We start from the raw sequence: 23,031 nt of genomic DNA on the forward strand, positions 1-23,031 counted from the left end.
CATCTTATAGAACCTGAATTTCTTAGGGCACCCCCGTCCCTACTACCATTTCTGAAGAACTGTGAGAGAGCAGCAAGGCCCCCAGAGATGGGGCAGAAGGGACACCTCTGGCTTTCTGTGAGATCCAGTTTGAGTCACCAGGAGACTCAGTTTCTTGGTCCTGCTTTTTCTCTTCCCAAGTTTTCTCCCTGCCTTAGTGGCTGGGTAAGAGAGGGTACCTTGGATGTTGGATACAGATCCAGAACCTTTGCTTTATTTGATTAAACAACTGGGTATATGAGGTCAGACACACACAGACAGACACCAAGACAAGAGTTAACCTGTACTCAGCATAAGAAACAGAGCTTCCCGTGTAGCTCAGTGGGTAAAGAATCTGCCAGCCATGCTGGAGACCTGGGTTCTTTTCCTGGGTCAGGAAGATTCCCTAGAGAAGGAAATGGCAACCCACTCCAATATTCTTGTCTAGAGAATCCCATGGACAGAGGAGCCTGGCAGGCTACAGTCCATAGTGTTACAAGAGTCAGATACAACTTAGTGTATGCTTTCTTCTTCTTTCTGGCATAAGATAAAAGTGATATCCTCAGTGCTGATGATAAATCTCAAGAACCAGCCAGAAGAGAAACAAGAAACTGTGAGATCTGGTTTTGGTGGTGCAGGTATAACAATAATTACATGGTCTGATTATCATTATCATTTGTAGCCTCCAAATTGTAATGAATACCATTAAAATATAACAACCTCATTGTCCTTTTGTTACTTATTACATCCCTAAAATTAGCCCATGAATAGTTATCCTTATAGGTGTTATCTTGGCATTGCAAGTCCACCCAGGGCAGACCTGAGGGTGGTACCATCCGTGTCCCATCCAGGCTGCATAGTGTCCCTGTCTTCCCCACCGTGTCTTCCACTGTCGTGGAATGAATGAACCATTGAATGTGCTGTCTGGTCTCAGTGTAAATAATTTAGAGAAACAAGATGGACAGCCGCGTTGCAGAAGGTGATGAAAGGTTAGGTCGAACTGCAGAATTCATAAACGTCGGGAGTGGACTGCTGTATTGGGTGTTTCTTCTGTACTGCTGTCTGTGTGTCTGTCATCATTTTCTATTTCTCACTACAGAGAAGATGGCGGAGGTTGCCAGGGAGAAGTACCCCATGCACCCTGAGATGGCCAGCTTTTGTTAGATCCTGAAAGACAGGCTGCCAGAAAATCAGGCCGTAGGCAGGGCTAGGCACTTAAGCCCTGAGGGGACTGTTGAGGATGAGAAAGCCAGTTTCTGCTTCCTGGAACAGGGCAGGGAAGAATGAAGGTTCCTAATGCCTGAGGACTCCTAAGAGAGCTTCTAATACCAAACTTGATATTTCCAATTCCCTTTATTATTTCGGTAACTTTGGCCCTGAACTAAGTGAGATCATTTTGAAAAGTAAATTTTCACTACCATGATACATTATTATTTTAGTAAAATGATTTATTTTTAATAGAAAGGCATATTTATTTTGATCTCTTGGTAACAAGGTTGGTGGGAGCCCAGGTGGCTCAACCACACATCCTGGACCAGGTAGCAGTCGTTCCTAGGGGGTAACATAATCAAAGGACAGGCCCGGGTGCAGGAGAAAGCAGATTATTCCTCACTCCTGAGGGCAGGATGGAGCCTTTAAAGTAAAGGCTGCCTCCATAAAATGCTCGAAAAGCATGGCAGCCGGGAGCCCCAGCAGGAGCTGGGTGCAGTGGGCAGGTGAAGAAGGGGACTTCCTTTGGTGGGTTCTGTGCTGCAGACCTCAGCTTTCTTCCAGGGCCTGGGCAGCTGGGGTGGGGCTTCTTGCCTTCACGGGTTTCCCTGGAGCAAGAGGTTTCCAATATTGGGGGTCACAGACTGACTCAGTTTCCCCTGTGGCTGGAGAGGAGGTGAGGTCAGGTCACAGAGACTGATATGGCCGGGAGCTGGGACTTTCTCCCAAGGGTGGTGGGGAACTGGCAGAGGATCCTCAGCTGGGGGGTGGCCTGGTCAGCTTACTGGGGAAGGATCCATTATTCTAGAGGCGTGGAGAGGAAGGGAAGGTGGTGTCCAGACCCAGCCAGCCCTTTCTGACAAAATGGAGTTGACCCTCCTGGGTTCCTGTGCCCTCCCCCAGTTAACCCAAGTGGCATTTGGGAAAACCCAGTGTGCTCAAGGCTCCACACAGGGAGCCATAGACATGGGATTCATCCTGTTTGGCAGAGGCTCTGAGAGAGCTGGTCACGCCCAGCGACTGCCTGCTTATGTGGCAGGTTGGAAATCCAAACCTGGGTCGCCACGAGAAACCGTGAGCTGTTGGGCCTTGTGCCTCAAAGGCAGGCCCAGGCTTGAGGGGGGCGGGGAGACAGAAGAACACTGAGGTTGTGTGGAAACGGGGTCCACAGTAAGTGCCTCCTGGGCAATCACATGCCAGGCTCTTTGCTGAGGCAGAGCTGGCAAACAGCATGGCCGGTGTGGGGTGCGGGGGTGGGGGTGGCCTTTAACTCCCCGGACTGGTAGCAATGCTGAGGCCCTGAGCGGGAGGAGGGCTCTCGGAAGGAAGCAGGGTCTCCTCGAGGGAGTCCGATGGAGCTGGGATTGCATAGCAGGCCCTCTGTTCTCATACAGTGTGAGCTGCTTATCTGGGATGGTTTAAAGGGAGCTGATAGGGATGGTGTCACTAAAGTCCTCTAAGTCAGCCTTACTGCCATGGAGGAAGAATATTCCCCAAGTTCTAGCTGAGAACTAATTACACAGGAGGGAAGAACCAGTCACTCTGAGAAGCTGGTTCCCACCAGCTCTGGGGGTAACCCTTCCTTTGGCTTCCTCCTCCCTCATAGGCCTGGAGATATCAGGGCCCTGGAGACCCTGATTCTGTCCGGTGCCTGCCATCAGCTGGCCATGTGGTTGGATTAGTCCTAGCCCATCTCTGGCGTTCGCGATATCCCCCTGGAGGCTAGCGGATCTGGTGATCATGGGCCAGTGGAGCTCTAACTGGTTTTTTATTCAGCACCAGCTTAGAGTAGGATGCCAAGCCAGTAACACTCCCAGCCTGGACACAGCACAGGATAGAGGGGCTGCAAGGATGAAGGCATGGGATCAGGGCCTCTGCCAGCTGTCTCCTGTGCAGCTGCCCTGGGCTCCAGGGCAGGGTCCACTCCAGTCCGCCACCTCTTCTCTTGGCCGGCATTCTAGGCCCACCCACCTGGGTCCAGCCCTCCCTGCTGTGCCCTCAGGCTGCTGTGGTTCATCCCTGCTGATGATGTGTTTGGCTCAGGTTGCCAGGCAACAGGGATGGAGCTGTCTTGTCCTTCCTGCCGGGAGGCATTTATTCCATACAGAGGACCCATGATGAGGACAGTCTCAGGTACGCCTACTCCAGGACACTTCCTTCTGCAGGCAGGTGGGCAAGTGGTAAGCAGGGATGGCTGGGAAAGGCCCAGAGCCAAAGGGGGGTATGCAGTGTCCACCACAGACCAGTCAGGCTTCTTGACCCAGTCCTGGCTCCCACTCCAGCCCCATCACCAGCGCTGTCCTTTCAAGCCCTGGGCTTCCTCCCCGGCCTGGCCCTTACTGTCTGGGTGTTGGGATGGAACAGGACCCCCTGTGCTCATTTCCCTCCCCAAGACAGTAGAGTCTTCATGACTTTCATGATGTACTGATTGCATCAATACATGACAATGCTGAGTGCTCCAGAGGAGGTCATTTTGTTAATGAATAGTAATGGTGATCTCCCCTTGCAGATGTGTGAGGGGGAGAGAAGTAAGGGTTCAAGGCTTGGAGAGTCACTCATAGACTCTCTTTGTGTAGTGAGCTGCAGGGCACGCATCCCTGATCTGAAAGGTAGAGCTGCCCATCCCATTTTATAGAGGGGGGAAGTGAGGCTCTGAGAGGCGGAGGCACTTACACAGTGTGCAGGGCCGACAAGCTGCTACCGCCAAGCTCGGAAGGACCCCAAGGGCCCTGAAAACCCCAAGGTAGTGTTTTCCCTGCTTCCCAGCCTGGCAGGGAGCCAGGCAAACTCACCCTGAACCCCCTGGCCCCACAGTTGCTCACAGGCTAAGTACCTCAACTTCACTGCTACTGTCCTTCGCTAAGGACATGGCCCGGGGACTGCAGGCCAGAGGTTCTGCCCTGTGAGTGGAATAGTGCTTGACCCAAGGTAAGTGGGTTGTAAGCCTCAGCCAGTGTTGATGGGAATATTAAGTACACAAGCAAACCTGTGGGTGTGGTCTGCTGGGGAGTCAGGGAAGGCTTCCTGGAAGAGGTGGTATACAGTGAGCAAGAATTCACTGGCAGGTGAGGGGAGGCATCATGAACCTCCTGGCTCATCATGAGAGGGCCCGGCTCTGCCAAGGCCAAGGCCTGTGATGGGCATGGGTGTTCCAGGGAATTGGGTGTGCTTCACGTGGCTGGGCTCTGGTGTGGTGGGGGGAATGTGGTGGGAGGAGTTCTACCTGGGGAAGCAGGGTCAGGCCACATGCCAGGATCTGAGCCTTCCCCACAGGTAGCCAGAACACACTGGGGGGCTTCAACCAAGGAAGGGTGTGTCTATAGGTTGAAAGACAGAGATATGATCTGGTTGCAAGCATGTGTCCTGAACCAGGCCACTGGGAACATTCAGAGGATGAAATTTGGAGAAGGGCTTGTGACAGGTGTCAACTTGAGCTTTCTTCTAGGCCTCACGTTCAGCTCTGCTAGGGATGTATATTTTCTTCATTGTTTCTCTGTTGAGTGAGGACTCGGAAACAATCAAGGGATGGGGAGGAGGGGGTTTTGTCCTCTGCAAGAGCACACTGTCCTCAGATGTACCCAAACTGGCTGCCTTAAGCTCCTCAGTCCTTCGGCCCCTACTTCCCCTGGGTGCCCCTGGACTGCTGGCTGCCCTTCCAGGCTCTTCCCATCCGGCTCAGGGCAGGATTCACCACCTGGTGAGAAGCTGCTGCTGGGTGTGTGCGTGCCCCAGCCCTCCTGTAGCCTCCTGTTACTACCTCCCTTGCTGGGCTTTCCATCCAGCAGACACCTGACTCCCTCTTTTGCTTTCTTCCGTGGATTCCCCTTGTTCTACTCTGTGGCTTCCAGCTCCCCAGCAAGCCCAGGGATCTCTGAGGACTGGAGGGAGGCCTATGTGGAGAAGAGCCTCCTTCCCCACCTGGGAAACAGAAACCCAGTCTTGAGGGGGCTGCACAAAAAGCAAAGCTGGGAGCCAGGGAGCCAGCATGGAAGAAAGTCCTGCCGTCCTGACCCCAGCCCCCACCCACAGGCCAGGTCATGGTCTCATAGTCTGTTCTCAAGGCCTGAAATACCACCCTCCAAAGCCCTGTTAACCTCGGCTCCCTGCCCCTCTTGTCTTCTGGCCCTGGAGGTTATTGAGCCCCACCTTGGTATTCCTTTGTCAGTGTAGCTGGTGTCAGGAGAATATCCTAATTGGGAATCATCAGTGATCACTGCCAGAGAAGGCAATGGCACCCCACTCCAGTACTCTTTTGCCTGGAAAATCCCATGGACGGAGGAGCCTGGTGGGCTTCAGTTCATTGGGTCGCTAAGAGTCGGACACGACTGAATGACTTCACTTTCACTTTTCACTTTCATGCATTGGAGAAGGAAATGACAACCCACTCCACTGTTCTTGCCTGGAGAATCCCACGGACAGGGGAGCCTGGTGGGCTGCCGTCTATGGACTTGCACAGAGTCGGACACGACTGAAGCGACTTAGCAGCAGCAGCGGTCACTGCACGTTTCAGTGGGCAGGGCCACATTCACCATCTGTGAGGTCAGCATGAATAGGGAGACCTGTGCCCTCAGCTGGTGCTCACCAGCGGTGTCACCTCTGCCCAGGTTGCTGGCCCAGAAAAAACCAACCTGGAAGTTGGCAGCAAGCAGCTCAGCCCAGCTTTGACCCGTGCAAAACCCTGCTCCATACCCCCTTTGCCCTCCTCTCTGGGGTAAAGGTGGGACCAGGAGACACATCCCTGGCTTGGGACTGCAGAACTGCAAGTGTGACCTCCGCACAGGGGACGGGTCCCTCTGGGGGAGGGGGCAACGGAGAGAGAGGCAGAGAAAATGTTCTGTGCTGACCACATTGGTGAGTGGGGAACAGACATCACACAGACGGAGAGAATCAAGTGAAGCATTCGGAACACGCGTTTCTTGTGTATTTCCCCATCCAGTGAGTGGGGGGAGACGGGAGGAAACTGGGAGCATCAGGGGGTGCCAGAAAGAGAAGACCATGGAGGCACTGAGGGGAGGCCCCCCACCAGACACAGACTCCAGAGTGCCACCATCATGGGGCTTCTGGCTGCCTCACGCTGCGGCCTTGGGGAAGCTCGGCTGGTGTAGGCTCTAGGCAGTGGTGCTGTCCACCTCGATGTCCTGACCAAGGAGAATTAAAGGATCCTGTGGAGACACTGATTCCTGTTGGGCACAGGAATGATGGGACTAATTCTGTATTCAGGTGGAGGATGAGGTGAGAGGTCGGGACCTGCTGCTGTGAGGAGGGTGATGACCCCTCACCAGGCAGAGCAGGAGTGGAGAGAAGGGCTCTCACTTGTCCCGGGGGATGAGGGAGGCATTTGTCAGCTCACTGCGCCAGTGCTGCGACTCCAGGCTTCCTTGAACATACTGGTGCCTCCACAAATCTCTTCCCCACTAGGCCACCGCGGTTCCCAGACTGGGTGGCTGCAAGTGGGGTCAAGCCTTGGATCCAGGAGATTGTTTGGTTCTGTTCTTCTTTGTGTTAAGAGCATTTCTGAGAAGGGTTTCTTTTTGGGGAAATAAAAAAGCCACTTGCAGATCAGCCACTTATTTTGGGATATTAACAGATCCTACTTGCAGCACCAGCATCCGGAAATTCTCCCCTGATTCTAATCCATCACTCCCCCACATCCAGCCGGAGCACTGCAGGCTGCTGCCCACGTCAGAGTGTGACATGCAGGTCTGGGAAGGTGTCCAGCTAGCCCACCCACCCTGTTGTCTCCCACCTGCGTCAGAAGAGAGCAGAACTCCAGAGGCTGGGCCAGAACAACTCGGCTCCTTCCTCTGTTGTGCAGCTAAGGGTCATCTAAACCAGAGGTCTAGCCCAGACAGCAGTGTCTGCTCGTCTGTCCACCTCAGCTGGAGGGCTGGCAGTGCTGTGGGAAATGTGTGGTGAGGTAGTCACAGCCTCTAACAGAGAGACCTGTGAGGTTCTGTTGCAGGTGCCCAGCCACTGACACCACTGCAGGAGAGGAGGCGGAGGCTAAGTCAAGAGGAGAGGGGGCATCTTTTAGGAATGTGAGATGGTTTGGCAGATAAGGATCTAAGGTGACCCTAAATGAGTCACCCTTGTGTAGTCCCTTGAATCAGATGGAACCCAACACTTGCTTCTAGCCAATATAGTATGGCAGGGATGATAGCTGTCACTCCCATGATTGTAGCTCTGAAAGACTCCTCTGCTGGCCTTGAAGGAGTGAGCTTCTGTGTGGGGAGAGAGTAGTGAGGGGTCATACAGCAAGGAACTGTGGGTGTTTCCTCTAGAGGAAAAGCGGACCCTGACCAGAGCTCCCTAAAAAATGGAGACTCAGTCCTCCAGCCACGAGGAACTGAATTCTGTCAACCACCACAGATGGGAGTCTTGAAGAGGACCCGAGCTCCAGAAACAAATGTAGCCCAGTCAATACTGTGATGGTAACCTTGTGAGACTCCAACCAGAGGGTCCAGGAAAGCCAGGCCCAGACTCCTGCCCCAGGAGAGTGTGATATAATAAATATATATTGTTTTGATCCACTTCATGGGTTTGTTACACAGCAACACATAACTAGTACAGATGGGGTAAAAATGTTTCCAGGGAGGACACACCACAGAGATGCTCTCCTTTTGCAGACAAGGAGTTGGAGCTTCCAGGAGGGGCTGTGACCTGCCCCTGGCTAAGCAGCTGGCTGGAGCCCCCCACAGCAGGCATTGGGGTAGCCCGAGATGTGGACCCTGGTTCTTGCTCTGCTACTGCTCTTCCTTCGTGCAACGTTGACCCTCCTGCTCCCTGGGTCTCTGATTTTTCCTCTGTTGTGTGAAGGGCTGGATCGGGTGATCTCTAGGTGCCTTCTTGCCATGATTTGGTGTTCTGAGGCCACTCTGATCTGTCATCCTTCTGGAAGCCAGGCTTCAGGGCCTCACTGCAGTTGAATCTCTGCTGCTCCTCCCTTGTGTTTCTCCCGGGGCTTCAAGAGGCAGCACCTTCCTGACCTGGGCACACTTCGGTAAGCCTGATGGGCTCAGACAAACCTCCGAGGTGGAGTTCTGGGCTGTGCACCAGGAGAGTTACTATCTGACTGTGACCCTTGTGCTATGCGATCCTGGGCAAATGGCCCCTCTTCTCTGGCCTCACATCGCCTCAGCTCGGTGAGAGGCTCAGTCGAGTATAATTCCAGGGTTCTCGATGGCTCCCACTCTTCTGTGGCGCCGCTTTGGAGCTTGTTGGGTGCAGACAGGTGAGGCAGGCTACATTTTTTTCTGGTACCCAGGCATCCAAGTCCAGGAGGAGACCTGGATAGCCACCAGTTCCTTGTTTCCCAAGCCTGGCCCTGTAAGCACCCCAGTGCCTGGCCTGCAGTCATTTCTGGTCCACGGGGCTAGAGGCAGAATCTTCCTTGCCTGCTGAGTGTTACTGTGCTCATTGTCAGGCCTAGGGGCACAGAGATACAGAATGCATCTTCCACCCCAGAAACATTGGTCCTTGTCTCTAAATTTCACCTGCAGGTCCATCCCTACTCCCTGGGTGAAGCCTGAGCAGGTGCCCTTGAGCCCATCCTGAAGGAAGGAGGGATCTTCTTTCTGTTGATTGAGTGGGGAGGTCTCCATGTCCGCTCTTTCCTCACCAGCCCCCTGAATGTGCAGTGGCCTGCGATTTTGCCTGTTTCTTCTGTGGCAAAGCATCAAGGTGCTCAGGGTGAGCAGACTGTGTGAGGGTGTGCAGGGACAGGGAGGGGTGTTGGGCCCACAAAGTGCTGGGAGCAGCCCCTGTGCAAGGGGAAGCCTTGGAGTCAGCACTCCTGATCAGCCAGCCCAGGGTTCCTCAGAAGGATGCCCTGTCTCCAGCAGCCTGTGACCTTGAGGCCACCTTCTACCTGCCCAAGGGAGCTTGGTCTCATGACCAGGCCTCCATGCATGGACACTGTGGGTCCATTGTCACAAGGCCTCTCTGACTGGACCTCAGCTGATAATCTGGGAAACAAAAGCCATGGCTCTCTGCACTCTATCTACCCACTCTGTCACTATCCTGCTCTCCTCTCCCTAGAATGGGGCTTTTAACAGCAATGCCACCAACAGTTTGCCTGAGGGAGAAAAATGTAAATGTGAGTATGTACATATATTACTTTGCAAACCTCCGTGCTGTGGCCAAGTGTTCTTCTCAGTTAAATAAACTAGCAAGTTGCATTAACATGAGCCTTGTCAACAGATCAGCTGGCGGTGGGAATTCAGTGTGTCCTTCTTCCTGCTCTCAAATGTGCATATCCTCACTGTGGGTGAATTCTCCATAGCACCCATGCAGCTCTCAGACATGTGACACGATGGCCAGTGCAGGGTTTGTGTGGAGTTGGGCTGAGCCTCAAGCTGATTGGAATGGAGCACATTCTGCCCACCCAGGGTCTGGCTGTCCAGGGAAGCCAGGCCAGGGGGTAACTGTGTGTGCTGTGAGCAGGGCTCCTATCCTAGCTGGGGATGGAGGGTAGCTAACAGTCAAAGCTCGCTGGTGCTGGTGCTTTGGGGACATGGAGGGGAGATTCAGCACCTTTTAAAGCTGACAAGAGTGTTTGAGATGGTTCTCTGAGGCAGAGGGTCCAGACAGTGGGTGGGCTGATCACTGTGTGGTCAGATCTCAAGTAGTTTTTAAGAAATCCTGATGATTTCTCAGTTTCGCAGCTAAGACATCAGGAGGACTAGAGAGTTTCTTCACACACCAGGGCTTCTGGTACCTGCTGGGTTGAGTGTGTGTGTGTGTGTGTGTGTGTGTGTGTGTGAGTGTGAGTGTGTGTGTGTGTGTGTATTGCATGCATCTTGGTGAGCATGTGCCTGTGTGGTTCTGCCGGGTTCTGCCCACCAAGCTGGCCTGTCAAGGCTTGCTCCCTCTCCAGTCTGTGGTTAGAAGGGCTCACAGCAATTCCCACCCAGCGAGGTCCTGGTTCTCTGTGAAGACTGTTGATGCCAAGTACAGTTATATTCTAGTTCCTTAGGAAATTTTCATGTTGACCAGAATGTTTAATCAGAACAAGCCATTTCCTGAATGTGTTCAGAATCTGAGAGACTTGGATATAGCGTTATGCACTATATGTATATGTGTGCATACTTTTAAAAAAATCATCTTGTTAATTTTTTTCCTTTAACTTTTTATTAAAATTTTATTTTAAATAAAATTTTATTTAAAATTATGCCAAAATAAGTTTAGGCTTGTAGAAAGTTGTAGGAATATTATGAAGACTTTCCATATGCCTTTTACCCAGAATGATAACTTTTTACTCGTCTCATGGTATTCATGGCACTTCTGTGAGGTAAGGCATTTCTTCCCCCATTGGACAGATAAGGACTCTGAGCCTCAGAGAAGATAGTGACTAACTCAAGACCACACAGTGGCAGAGCCAGGGTTAAGATCTAGGACTGTCAGTGGGTGTACTAACCTTGTGTGGTGTGTGAATGTGTTGCTGTCCTGCTTCCCCTGTCCCCAGAACCTCCTTTCTTGTGTTGTAGGTCTGCTAACTAGAAATAGTCTTGGTACCTGACTTTTTTTATTTCACTTCGGTTTTTGAAAGATCTTTGCTGGGTATAGAATTCTGTGATGACAGTATTTTTCTTCCAGTCCTTCAAATGTATCGCTTCATTTTCTTCTTGTTTGCATGGCTTCTGACAAGGTAACAAAGATTTTTCTTCTGTGTTCTCTTAGGTCTGTGATCCAATAACTTTCTTATTTTTGTTTAAACAGTCAGGTGTCTCTTAAAGATATCTAACTGATATGAAAGACATTTTACATGTTTAGCCATGTAGTGACCATTCCCTGTGTTCACCATTCCTTTATGTGGATCCGCATTTCTATTTGGTGTCATTTCACCTTTTCCTGGAAGACCACCTGTAACATTCCTTGTTATGAGAGTCTTCTGGTGATTAATTTGATCAGCTTTTGAATATTTGAAAAAGTTTTTTATTTCATTCTTGTTTTTGAAAGATGTTAGCTTGTATATATCTTAAAGTTACAGAATTCTAGATTAATACATGTTTCTTTCAGCACTTTACAGGTATTGCTCCATTGTCTTCTTGCTTGCATTGTTTCTGAGGAAAAGTTCCTGTCTTCCTTATATTTGTTTCTCTGTATATAATGTGTTATTTTTCCCTGGCTCTTCTTATGATTTTCTCTGTATCACTGATTTGGTACAGTTTGATTATGATGTAACTTTGTTTGGTTTCTTTTATGTTTCCTTTGCTTGGGGGTTGTTGAACTTTTGGGATCTATGGGTTTATATTTTCTCTCAAATTCAGAGATTTGCAGTAAAACTTTCTTCAAATCTTTCAAGGACTCCAATTACATGTATGTTAGTCTACTTGATGTCATCCCATAGCTCACTGATACTCCAATAATTTATTTCTTTTCTTTTTAACTCTGAATTTTATTTTAGATATTAATATGTCTTCAAGTTCATTAATCTTTTCTTCTGTAGTTAATCTGGGATTAATCTGATGGGGAAACAGTGGAAACAGTGTCAGACTTTATTTTTTTGGGCTCCAAAATCACTGCAGATGGTGACTGCAGCCATGAAATTAAAAGACGCTTACTCCTTGGGAGAAAAATTATGACCAACCTAGATAGCATATTGAAAAGCAGAGACATTACTTTGCCAACAAAGGTCCGTCTAGTCAAGGCTAGGGTTTTTCCAGTGGTCATGTATGGATGTGAGAGTTGGACTGTGAAGAAAGCTGAGCACCAAAGAGTTGATGCTTTTGAACTGTGGTGTGGGAGAAGACTCCTGAGAGTCCCTTGAACTGCAAAGAGATCCAACCACTCCATTCTAAAGGAGATCAGCCCTGGATGTTCTTTGGAAGGAATGATGCTAAAGCTGAAACTCCAGTAATTTGGCCACCTCATGCGAAGGAGTTGACTCATTGGAAAAGACTCTGATGCTGGGAGAGATTGGGGGCAGGAGGAGAAGGGGACGACAGAGGATGAGATGGCTGGATGGCATCACCGACTCGATGGACGTGAATTTGAGTGAACTCCGGGAGTTGGTGATGGACAGGAAGGCCTGGCATGTGGCGATTTTGGCGTTGCAAAGAGTCAGACATGACTGAGCGACTGAACTGAACCGAATCCAATCTAACATATTTTTCATCTCCCACATTATAGTTTTTAGGAGGATGAGTTGTGTCTTTTTAAATATCTCTGTTTAACTTTTTAAAAGAGTACTTATTTGGCTGTGTTGGGTCTTAGTTGCAGCATGTGGGGTGTTCAGTGCATCACAGGACCTTTCACTGAGGTGCACAGGCTCTCTAGTTGTGGCATGTAGGCCTGGTAGTTGTGGCATGTGAGCTTAATTGCCCTGTGGCATGTGAGACCTTAGTTCCCCTACCAAGGATCAAACCTGTGTCCTGCATTGCAAGGTGGATCTTAACCACTGGACCACAAGGGAAATCTCTGTTTAACTTTTTGAACATATGAAATGCAGTCATAATAATTGTTTTTTTTTTTATAATTGTTTGCTAATTCTAACATTTGTGTCAGTTTCAATTGATTTTTTCCCTCCTTATTAAGGATCTATTGCTTCTTTTCATGCCTAGTAATTTTTTATTGGATGCTAGACATTGTGAATCTTGTCATGTTGTGTATTGTACAGTTTTTGTATTTCTATAGATATTCCTAGGATTTGTTAGCTGGGACTGGTGGTGCTCAGTCTGGGGCTAATTATCTCCTACTGTTGAGGCACAGCCCTTCTGAGTTCTTGCCCCAATGTCCCATGAATGAGGAATCTTTTCACTCTGGCTGGTACGAGCAGGCACTATCCCAGGTCTGTGTGGATGCCAGGCAGTGTTTCCTTTTTAACCCATTTGGATGGTTCTTTCCCAAGTCTTGAGCAGTATTTTTTTTTTTTTTGGTACATCTTTAATGAGCAATCCTTAGCCAAAGACTTAAGGGAGTCACTTTGCAGACCTCTGGTGTTCCCTCTCCCTCTCTGTACCTCCTTTTTCTCTTGTGAACTTTAGCTGCCTTGTTTTCTCTGGACTCTTAGCTCTGTCTCCCTACTGTCTGTCCCATGGCCTGAAATTTTCTCAAAGCAACAATCTGAAGCAATTAGGGAGTTCACCTCATTTGTTTCATATCCCTCAGGGTTTATTGACCTTCATTGCCTGATGTACTGTCTTGTCTTATTATGTTTTGTCTGTATTTTGGTTGTTTCCAGTGGGAAGACAAATCTGATCCTTATTACATGATGTTGACTGGAAGGTAACATCCTTTGGTCTTTGGCTTTTCATTTAATCATTTATTTGTAGGGGACACCAGTCTAGGCCTATGAGTGAGAACATTGGCTTGGGCAGTGGTGTTGTCTGGTCTGATTAGCATCCTTGATTTTCATCTGCAGTGTTTTACAATTAATTATATAAACATGTAAATTTGCTGCATGATTTCTGTACTCCAGAATCTTTGCAAGAACTTTCTGCTGTTCAACTCTTACTGAAAACTCATTATTAAAAGCTAGTTTGGTTGTATCTTATGAATACTGTGAATTGTACAGTTGGTCATGTTAACTTTTTTTTGCTTGACTTTTTTGACTGTCAGGAGTCTTGGGCAATATCTTAGTCTGACTTTAATGATTGAGTAATATATTTTAAGATGTATGTCTGTGAACAAACTTTTTTGGTCCAGCCTTCTCTTTTTAGCTTATTTGTCCTTTGTCTTATATAGCTCTCAAAGTTCTTAGTTGCAAATAAGAAAACTCTATTCTCACTCTCCAGTTGATTCAGGCAGACAGTCAATGTATCAGAGCAATGACTAGGGATCTCAGAGTCTCTGGGAGGCTCAGAGGACCAGGCTTGGAGCAGCAGCCTGAGTCATACCAGGACTGGTCCAGGGGGAGAGACAGTCCCTGTGCTGAGAACTGGCAAAGACTGATGCTGAAACCCACGTCATGGCTGCCCCTGCATGCAGAATCCAGGGACATCCCACACCTCACTAGATTCATTTCTGGTGAGTCTCACGTGAGTATCTAGTGGGAGAAGCCTAAGTCAGGTGCCTCCAACAGAGCTGCAAGAGAGGCTGCTGGACTGGGGAGGATGGTGTTAGACCTCCCCAGTGTAGTAGGGGCATTCAAAGGGATTGGCAGCTATTCACTACTGTTATTGATAGGTAGCTATTATATCCTGATATTATTTTAAACAGTGATAGCTTCAAAATTCACCAGTGATCCTTTTGTGGGGAGAAACAGGAGAGGGTTAATGCAGATGAGTGCAGGTACTCCTGTGCACAGCTCCCAGCCCGGTGCACCCTCCCGGGGCCCCTCAATCCTCTGTTCTTCCACCAGAGCAGACAATGAAGCACAGACCCTTCTTCTGCTCTCAGGGCTCCAGGTTGATGCAGGTGGGAGTGGGCGTGACAAGTTTGAAGGTTAATAAGAACCAAGGGTCAGAGGGACTTCACTCACAGCAGAAAATGAGCCCCTCCCTTGGTCCTTTTATCCAGCTGCATTTCAGGCTTGGTAATCATTGTCACTCGCCTCAAAGTGGAAGCAGCCCTTAAAGACCACCTAGCCTCACCTCATTGGAATAATATCCTCTTAGCTACGTAAGTGGCAAAGCTGAGATATACATTGGTGGGGGGTACAGAGTGAATGACACCCTACTGCCCCTGACCCAGGACAGACTTTCCTGGTGTCCTGGGCTCAGACAGAGCAGATGGGGACAGGTGGAGGATAGCGGGGAAGCAAGAGCATCAGGGATGGACCAGGCTCCTAACTGGAGCAGGAGAAAGGCCTGGGCCAGACCAGCTCCCCCCGACACTGTCCTGCGACCCCTTCTTTGGCTTCTTCCCCCCTCCTCCCTCCTCTGTTCTGTCTTCCCTGGATCCCCCAGTGAGGCCCAGGTGACTGAGCATCCTCTGGCAGAGGGAATTAACACACTTAATTAAAGTGTCCAATGAAGAGCTTTGCATACTTCTTAATTACAGTTTGAGTCCTTTGGGGGATGGTTTGAAATGGAAGTTTCATGTGTTTCCTCGTTCAGCCTACGGTGAGCCAGCTGGCCCCTCAGGGCTCAGGTAGGAGCTGGCAGAGCCCTATTCTGCGGCAGCGTTTCTCAGCACAAGGCGGCAGGGTGTGTGCAGTGGGAGCCTGGCCCCTGGGCCCCCATGCTTGTCCACCTTGCAGGAGGGTGGGCCTGGGTTTTCTGGTTGTGAAAACAGAACAAAAGGAAACAAGAATCTGACAGATGAAGCTCGTGTCTCCAGCTGTCGTTCTTGTCACTGCAGGGCCTGGGGGCTGTGTAGCCCATGGTCAGGCAGTAATGGGGGGCTTTGTGGACAGGGTGTGCAGGGGAATGGTGGAGCCTTCTTCCCAGGCCCTGCAGAGCAGGGACACTAAACAGGGAGGGCCTGGCCACCTTCCCAGCATCAGGATGAGGACTGGACCCCTTGGTGGGCAGCCCTTCCCAGCATCTCCCATTTATGTTCTGTAAACTGAGCTGATGGGAGATCTGAGTCAGCCGGGCCCATCCTAGGAGTGGGTTGCTTGGCCTGAGCCTTGGGGAAGCAGATTTGCCTTTTTAGCCCTGAGTGACAGCCCCGTGTGACAGCTGTGGACATTTCTGCGACCTGGGTTGGCTGATAGGGTCTCTGGGCCAAGGATGCAGAGACCCTTTCCCTTCTCTAAAAACACAGGGGTCTAAGAGGAGGGCAGCCCGCCACAGCAGCCTGGAGATGGCAGTGAGCCCTGCTTTCCTATCTCCCACTCTGGGCGCAGCCCTCTGACCCCAAGGAGGACCAGACAGGACCCACCGACCATTCAATGGCCCCCCTGCACTGGTGTGGGCGGTAAACACGAGCATGCCACAGAGAACAGATTTTGGGGCAAGGTTCGGGCGTGGATCAGCAAGGGGGACCCTCTTCAGGTGGGGCATGTGCTGCCAGGCCTTGGCAGACCCTCCATCAAGTCTCCAGCTAATTTCTTAGGCCCATTTCTGGCCCTCATGGATATCTCTCTACCTCCACCCACACCACTGTAGAGATGACAGGGCAGAGAGGAGTCCTTCACAGAGGGAGATGATGTTGCACTGGGGTCTGGAGGCTCACAGCCTACTCAGGTGTCAGCCTGTGACCTGGGTACCAGCTGTGCCCAGGAGCTCTCATGGGCACGGACCCCAGACTCCTGGGAGTCTGTGGCTTCAGGTAGTAGCAGTGGTGAGATGTGGGTAAGGGATAGCTGTGTGCAGAGGACGCCTTAGCCTCATGTCACCAGACCTGTCTGGTCACTCCCCTGGGAATGTCACTCCCCTGATGTGTCGTCTCCACCCGTCAAGACCCAGCCCGAGTGCCACCTCCTGCGGGTTGTTGTTCAGTCACTCAGTCGTGTCTGACTCTTAGTGACTGTAGCACACCAGGCTTCCCTGTCCTTCACCATCTCCTGGAGCTTACTCATGTCCATTGAGTCAGTGATGCCATCCAACCACCTCATCCTCTGTCGTCCCCTTCTCCTGCCTTCAGTCTCTCCCAGCATCAGGTCTTTTCTTTTATGGTTAATATTACTTGCGCTCTACAGAAGAAGTAATTACTGGATTTTTCTGCTTCCATTTCAACTTTGGAAACAGGTATTAATAGTTTCTTATGAAGTTACACATACACAAACCCTTTGATCTAGAAATGTTTACTTCTAGGTTTTTCCCCAAGAGAAATGAAAACATAGATCCATAAAAAAATGTGGGCACAAATGTTCATAGCACATCATGTTGTTCTTATTTGGTCACTAAGTCATGTCCAACTCTTGGCTACTCCGTACACCGCAGTGCACCAGACTTCCCTTGTCCTTCACTATCTCCTGGAGTTTGCTAACACTCATGTTCATTGAGTCAGTGATGCTGTCTAACCATCTCATCCTCTGCTGCCCCCTTCTTCTTTTGCCTTCAGTCTTTCCCAGCATCAGGGTCTTTTCCACTGAGTTGGCTCTTCACATCAGGCGGCCTAAGTATTAAAGCTTCAGTTTCAACATTAGTCCTTCCAATGAATATTCAGTGTTGATTTTCTTTAGGATTGACTGGTTTGATCTCCTTGCAGTTCAAGGGACTCTCAAGAGTCTTCTCCAGCACCACAGTTTGAACGTATCAATTGTTTGGCACTCAGTCTTCTTTATGGTCCAACTTTCACATCTGTATATGACTACTGGAAAAACCATACTTTGACCATATGGACTGTTGTTGGCAAAGTAACGTCTCTGCTTTTTAATACGCTGTCTAGGTTTGTTACAACTTCCTACAGGACACCTCTGCAGTTCCCCAGCAGAGAGTGACCTTGCCTTTTTTTTTGTCTCAACTTGCGTTGCCTCTTGGGTGTTTGCACCTGACTCTGGCTCCGTCAGCTTAGCCAGGCCGCTGCTGCAGGGCAGAGGGTCATCTGCTTTCCACTGTGGATTCTGTGCCTAGCCTGGGTCTAGCACAGAATGAGCCCCTGGTGGGTGTTTGAGCAAGTAGAGATGCCTCACATCCTCTGTTGCTACCTAGAAGCCACCTGAAAGTACAAAAATCCATTTTCCTGGGACCTGCACTGAGATGGGGAGTGGGGGTCATGGGAGACTGGGGAAGTAAATGGCCCCATGGGTGAGGTCCAGGTGAATGCTGCTGGCTATAGCTTTGATAGCATTGACTATACAGACGTTGGTCAGCAAAGTGATACTCTTCTTTTTAATATGATGTTTAGGCTTGTCATAGCTTTCCTTTCAAGGATCAAGTGTCTTAATTTCATGGCTGCAGTCACCATCTGCAGTGATTTTGGAGCCCAAGAAAATAAAATCTGTCACTGATTCTGTTTTATCCCCTTCTATTTGACATGAATTGATGGGACCGGATGCCATGATCTTAGTTTTTGAATGAATGTTGAGTTTCAAGCCAGCTTTTTCCCTCTCCTCTTTCACCCTTATCAAGAGGCTCTTTAGTTCCTCTTCACTTTCTGCCATTAGAGTGGTATCCTATGCATATCTGAGGTTGTTGATATTTCTCCTGGCAACCACTCCAAAATTTAGTGGCTCAAGACAATGAGGCTATATTCTTTGCTCAGGAATCTATAGTTTGGGCAGGTCCTAGCAGGGAAAGGGTGTCTCTGATCCACTTTAATGGCTCCAAGGGTGGGCTCGAGTCACCTGAAGGCTCCCCCACCCACAGGTCTGCTGGCTGGGGGTCTCCATTTCTTGCCATATGGGTGTCTCCATGTGGTCCTCCTGTGTGTAGGCTGCCTTCGGCGTCCTCTCAGCATGGCGACAGGATTGGAGGACTAGCTTCCAGAGTGTGGAAGCTGGAGCGCTCCAGACAGAAGCTGTGCTGCCTTTTCTGACCTTGCCTTTGGAGTCACACACAGTGCCATTTCTACCATAGTCACAGGCCCGCAAATTTCGCCCCGGAGAGAGTGACAGCGGTGCACTGTAAGGAGAGCGTGTGGGCTGGGGCATATTTTGTGAGCCATCATGGACATTACGATCTGCCACACCTTTCCCACCGCCTTTCTGCGTAAGACCCTTCGGAAGCTCCTGCCATGCCTGGGAGGGAATTGTGCTCTGCAGTGTGGCCACAGGCCTGGCCATCTAGCCCTGGCCCACTGGGCTTGCTTCTGGTTTGGGTTTAAGTCAACCCGGTGCCCATACAGAGCTCCCTTGAACAGTGTTTGTTATCTATTCCTCACACACCTGGTTGGGCCCCATTTCCCCTGAGACCAAGGTCAGACGTGGACCTGGAGGGCCCCAGTGTGTCCCCAGGGCTCCTGGCCAGGCTGCTGCCCCTCCTCCACTGTAATTAGCCTGTTGCTTCCCATCCCGTCGCCTCACACAAGTGTCTTGTCTCCCTGCCTCAGCACTCACACTGTTCCCTCTGCTTGAAATACCTGTTCCCCTCCAAACCCCCGCTTCCCGCTGGGCTGCTCCCCACCACTTGTGGCCTTCCTGACTACCAAGCCACACCCCAGAACCCATGCCCTTTGTGACCTCCTGCTCTGCTGCTGGCCAGACCTTTCCATAAGCCAGCGCAACGTCCTGCACGCGGTGAGTCTTAGGCGTCATACCTGGGTTTCCACATCAGCTCCAGTGCTTCCCAGCCACATGACCGTGGAGATAAGAACCACCTTATTGGATACCGATGAGATTAATGAGGAAAACTAAGAATTTCTTGTGTGGTGCTGAGTAGAAGATCAGTAAGAACGTTTCCATTCCTTCTTTCTGGAGCTTCCTAGTAAGTGCTCAGGATGAATTTTCTCACCCTCATTTGGGTGAAAGAGGGAAAATGTATCTCCCTGCTTAATCCTGTGGGCCTAAACCGCCAGAAGATTACGAGAATATTACCGAGCTGTGAGCAGAGAGGAAAAAGCTCAGTAATGATTTGCTTGCTTATTTTTAATAAAATCCTGCCAGAAGAGCTGAATCTTTGCTCCTGAAAAGAGCTCTGCATTGCTGTGGTGGTATCTGAGAGCTGTCCTTAGGGCAGTGGGGCAGTGTGACCTTGAGACAGAGCTGTGTGGGCAGGACGGCCCTCCAATAGGATGCAGGGGGCCGCAGAAGGATCGGGGGCACCTCAAGGGAGGGCCTCCTTCCCCTCCCCCACCCCTCCTTCTCCTTTCCCACCCCCTCCTTCCCCTCCCCCACCCCTCCTTCTCCCCCTCCCCCACCCCTCCTTCTCCCCCTCCCCCACCCCTCCTCCTTCCCCTCCCCCACCCCTCCTTCCCCTCCCCCACCCCTCCTTCTCCTTCCCCTCCCCCACCCCTCCTTCCCCTCCCCCACCCAGCCCTGTCTGAGCTGTTTGAATGTGTGGCCCCTCTGGGGCCTCCCCTTGGCCACAGCCCAGTGGCAGTGCCCAGTCAGGTGATGGTTCCAGCTGTCCTGCTGCTCTTTGTGGCGAGCCTGAGAGTGACCCGGCAGGTGGGTTCTCCGTATCCAGGTTCCAGCACCTTCCACCTGGGGCAGTTGTTGAAGGCGGGGTGTGGGGTCAGGAAGAGGCCTCTGCCCTTCAAGGGGAGAGGAGTGTGGACGCAGGGGCCCCTTGACCCGCCCTACTTCTCAACATGACACAGGGCAGCAGTAGGTGAGAGGCTCCTCGGTAAAGCTCTGTCTCAGGGCCCTGGGGCCAAAGTGTGGAGGCTCCTTTCCAGCTGCTGTTGCCGGACAGCATTGCCTGGGGTTCTACTCTGAGAGGTGATCAGTCCCCTTCAGGCTGGTGAGCCCCGCCCCAGAGCCCCGAGGCCACGGATCAGGGTGGAGGCCCGGCAGTCAGTCTTAGCCAAATTGGGGCCGGGCAGGACGCACTGGCCACAGACACACCGGCCACACTTGCCTGCAGTGAAGGGTGCAGACCCAGGCCCAGGCGAGGAGGAGGCCTCCAAGTAGGGAGGCCAAGTGGACAGGTTCAGACAGAGTCTGAGCCACGTTGGCCCGGCAGCCGTGGAAAGAGTATGGGTGGTCTTGGGGAAGCTCTGAGGCAGGCAAGAGGAGGGCTTCTGTTCTGAGAAATGAAAAAAACTGACCTGGAAGAATGGTGGGAAGAAAACATTCCCTTTTGCATCAAATCCATAATGAGGCTGTCATTCAGTACGGGCCTCAGTTTGGGGTGCTGTACCCCACGTGTCTTAACCCATCCATCCTTGATTTTCTAAGCCTTCCTTTTGCTTAAATTCCTAGTTTCTGGCCTTCTAGGTTGGATCAAGCACTGCCCAAGTAGGGGGAAACCCTGCCTCCTGCCCATCCAAGAAAAAGGTTCCTTGGCTTAGGCAAAGCCATTCCTGGGGTTCCATGACATCTACAGTGGTGGCAGTGATGACCTGGCAGAATCCTGCAACCCAGCACGATCCAGAGATGCTGAGGAGCATGAGGCATAGGAACTCAGTCCCTGGTCTGACCGCCTCATCCTGGCCCCACTCAGCTTTGGCCCTGGCAAGGAGCTGGCAGCTTGTTTCCCCTTGTGTAAAATGGAGATGCATAAGTACCCAACTCAGAGTTGAGGACTAACCAGGGTGGACTTGGGGGCTTACTGTTGCTGCAAGCGCAGAAGTCCTACAGGCTTTAGGCAGGCAGGTATCCCGTCTCCCCCGTTTATTGCTGCCGTGTAAATCTGTGTCTGGCACAGCCCCTGCGGTGTGTGTGACACAACCTCCGTAAATACATGGTTCAGGTGGTCATCTTTTATGGGTCTGTGAGAAAGCCGAGAAAATACTGACTCTGGCCAGGACCCCATGCCTAAAAGGTTGTCCTGTGCGGTCCCCAAAACGCTGCTTGTTTCTTGGGCATTTTCTCCTCCTGCCTAGCCATTACCCTGCAAGCCACTGGGGAGCCACTGGTTGTGGCTGGTGCCCCTAGAAGGGACTTGGCAGAGAAGCCTTGCAGAGATTTCTGCTCTCTCAGCTCCTCCATGAGCCTCCTGTTCCCTCAGTGGCTTTTAGGGGATTCTGCTGTCTCTCCTTCCTGTCCTGGGGAGGAGCGTGTTGGAGGAAAGGACTGTGTCCCTTCCCCGAGGTGTAAGGTGCTGCGTGTCACCACAGACGGGAGCTCCCAGCAGGCTGTGCAGTGCCTCTTTACCTGAGGCTGCAGGAACTTGCCATTGCTCTTGGAAGAGGAAGATCCATGCACTCCCTGATTTCATCCTCTTCCTGCTGGCTTGGGGTTGCTCCACTTCTCACTCTGGGTTCCCCTAAGCAGTTAACAGCCACACTTTTCTGTGGCCTCAGAGTCAATCCTCCTAGCGTCGGAAGCCCCCACTTCTCATTATGATGTGAATTTAAGCAGAGATTTAAAGCAATTGGAAAGCACTTTACAGATTTAATTTGTACTGGACGCTCAAAGGGCAGTTTCCAGGTAAACTTAGCCAAGAGATCCTGGGTCTATTACTGCTCACCCCAGAGATGTTCAGAAGAGAAGTGGGGCTATTCTGACAGCAGCAGATATACTGCAGTTCAGTCCTGGCACTACCTGAGCTAAGCTGGTATCAGACTGCTCAGGTTTAAGTGGGGGACTCACAGTTCCCCACTAGACTGACACCCACCTCAGACACCAGCTGTGAGTGAGGTCCCCAGGGTCCTGCACTTCTGACCAGCTGGCTACAAATCTAGGGGTTCCCCCAGCCCTCTTCAGGTTCCATAATTCACCAGAACAACTCACAGAACTCAGGAAAGCACTCTTACTTACAATTATAGTTTTACCACAAAAGATAGGAATCAGGAACAGCCCAGTGAAGAGACACAAAGGGTGGAGTTTGGGCAAGCCTGGAACCAAGCTGCATGCCTTCTCCCTGTGGAAGACGACTGCCCTTTCATTACAAATGCCGGCTGCCAGGAGAGGGCTGCCCTTGTCTGCTGTACTGCTGAGGCTTCCGAACTGGAAAGGGACCTTTCCCAGGGGAGCCCCGTTGGGTTGCCTTGGCTCCGTCTAACCAGGGACCAGCCACACTGCTAGGTTCGGCCTGTGGACATCCCATCTGAGAACTGGGGAGAGGCAGAATGGAGAAATCTTGGGCGCTGGATCTTTTGCTCTCCCTGCCAGAGTTACCTGTCTCTCACAGCCCAGAGCAGAAGGGACTCTGAGCCAAGCTCAGCGGGTCCAGTCTACCTCTGAGCCTCCCAGGGCCATAGCAGAGGCTTGGTGGAACGGTGTAGCATTCCATACTGGGCCTGACCCAACAAATGTTCCTTTATCACCCTTCCTCCCCACCCAGATGCTCAGAGATGCTGCTACTGCCACTGCCAGGCCTCAGAGGCCCTGCATAGGGTTAGGTCAGAAGCCAAATCCTGCAGTTTGGGAAATTAGAAGTATTTACGGGATTCCACAGAGACTTCCTTTTTCCCTTAGTCCTACCAGTA

At 51.0% G+C, this 23,031-nt stretch overlaps 1 protein-coding gene across 2 annotated transcripts in view; it reads left to right on the forward strand.

Moving 5' to 3' along the window:
- The window catches only part of RAB6B (RAB6B, member RAS oncogene family), a 59,056-nt gene that overhangs the window by 4,932 nt on the left and 31,093 nt on the right, over positions 1-23,031 (forward strand). Inside the window, exon 1 of one of the 2 annotated variants that reach the window (XM_059884889.1) lies at positions 19,229-19,421. The gene's annotated coding sequence lies outside the window, so the exon portion shown is untranslated. 2 annotated transcript variants of the gene reach the window in all.

The sequence above is a fragment of the Bos taurus genome, chromosome 1 (genome assembly GCF_002263795.3).
Source record: "Bos taurus isolate L1 Dominette 01449 registration number 42190680 breed Hereford chromosome 1, ARS-UCD2.0, whole genome shotgun sequence".
In the NCBI taxonomy this organism is placed as follows: domain Eukaryota; kingdom Metazoa; phylum Chordata; class Mammalia; order Artiodactyla; family Bovidae; genus Bos; species Bos taurus.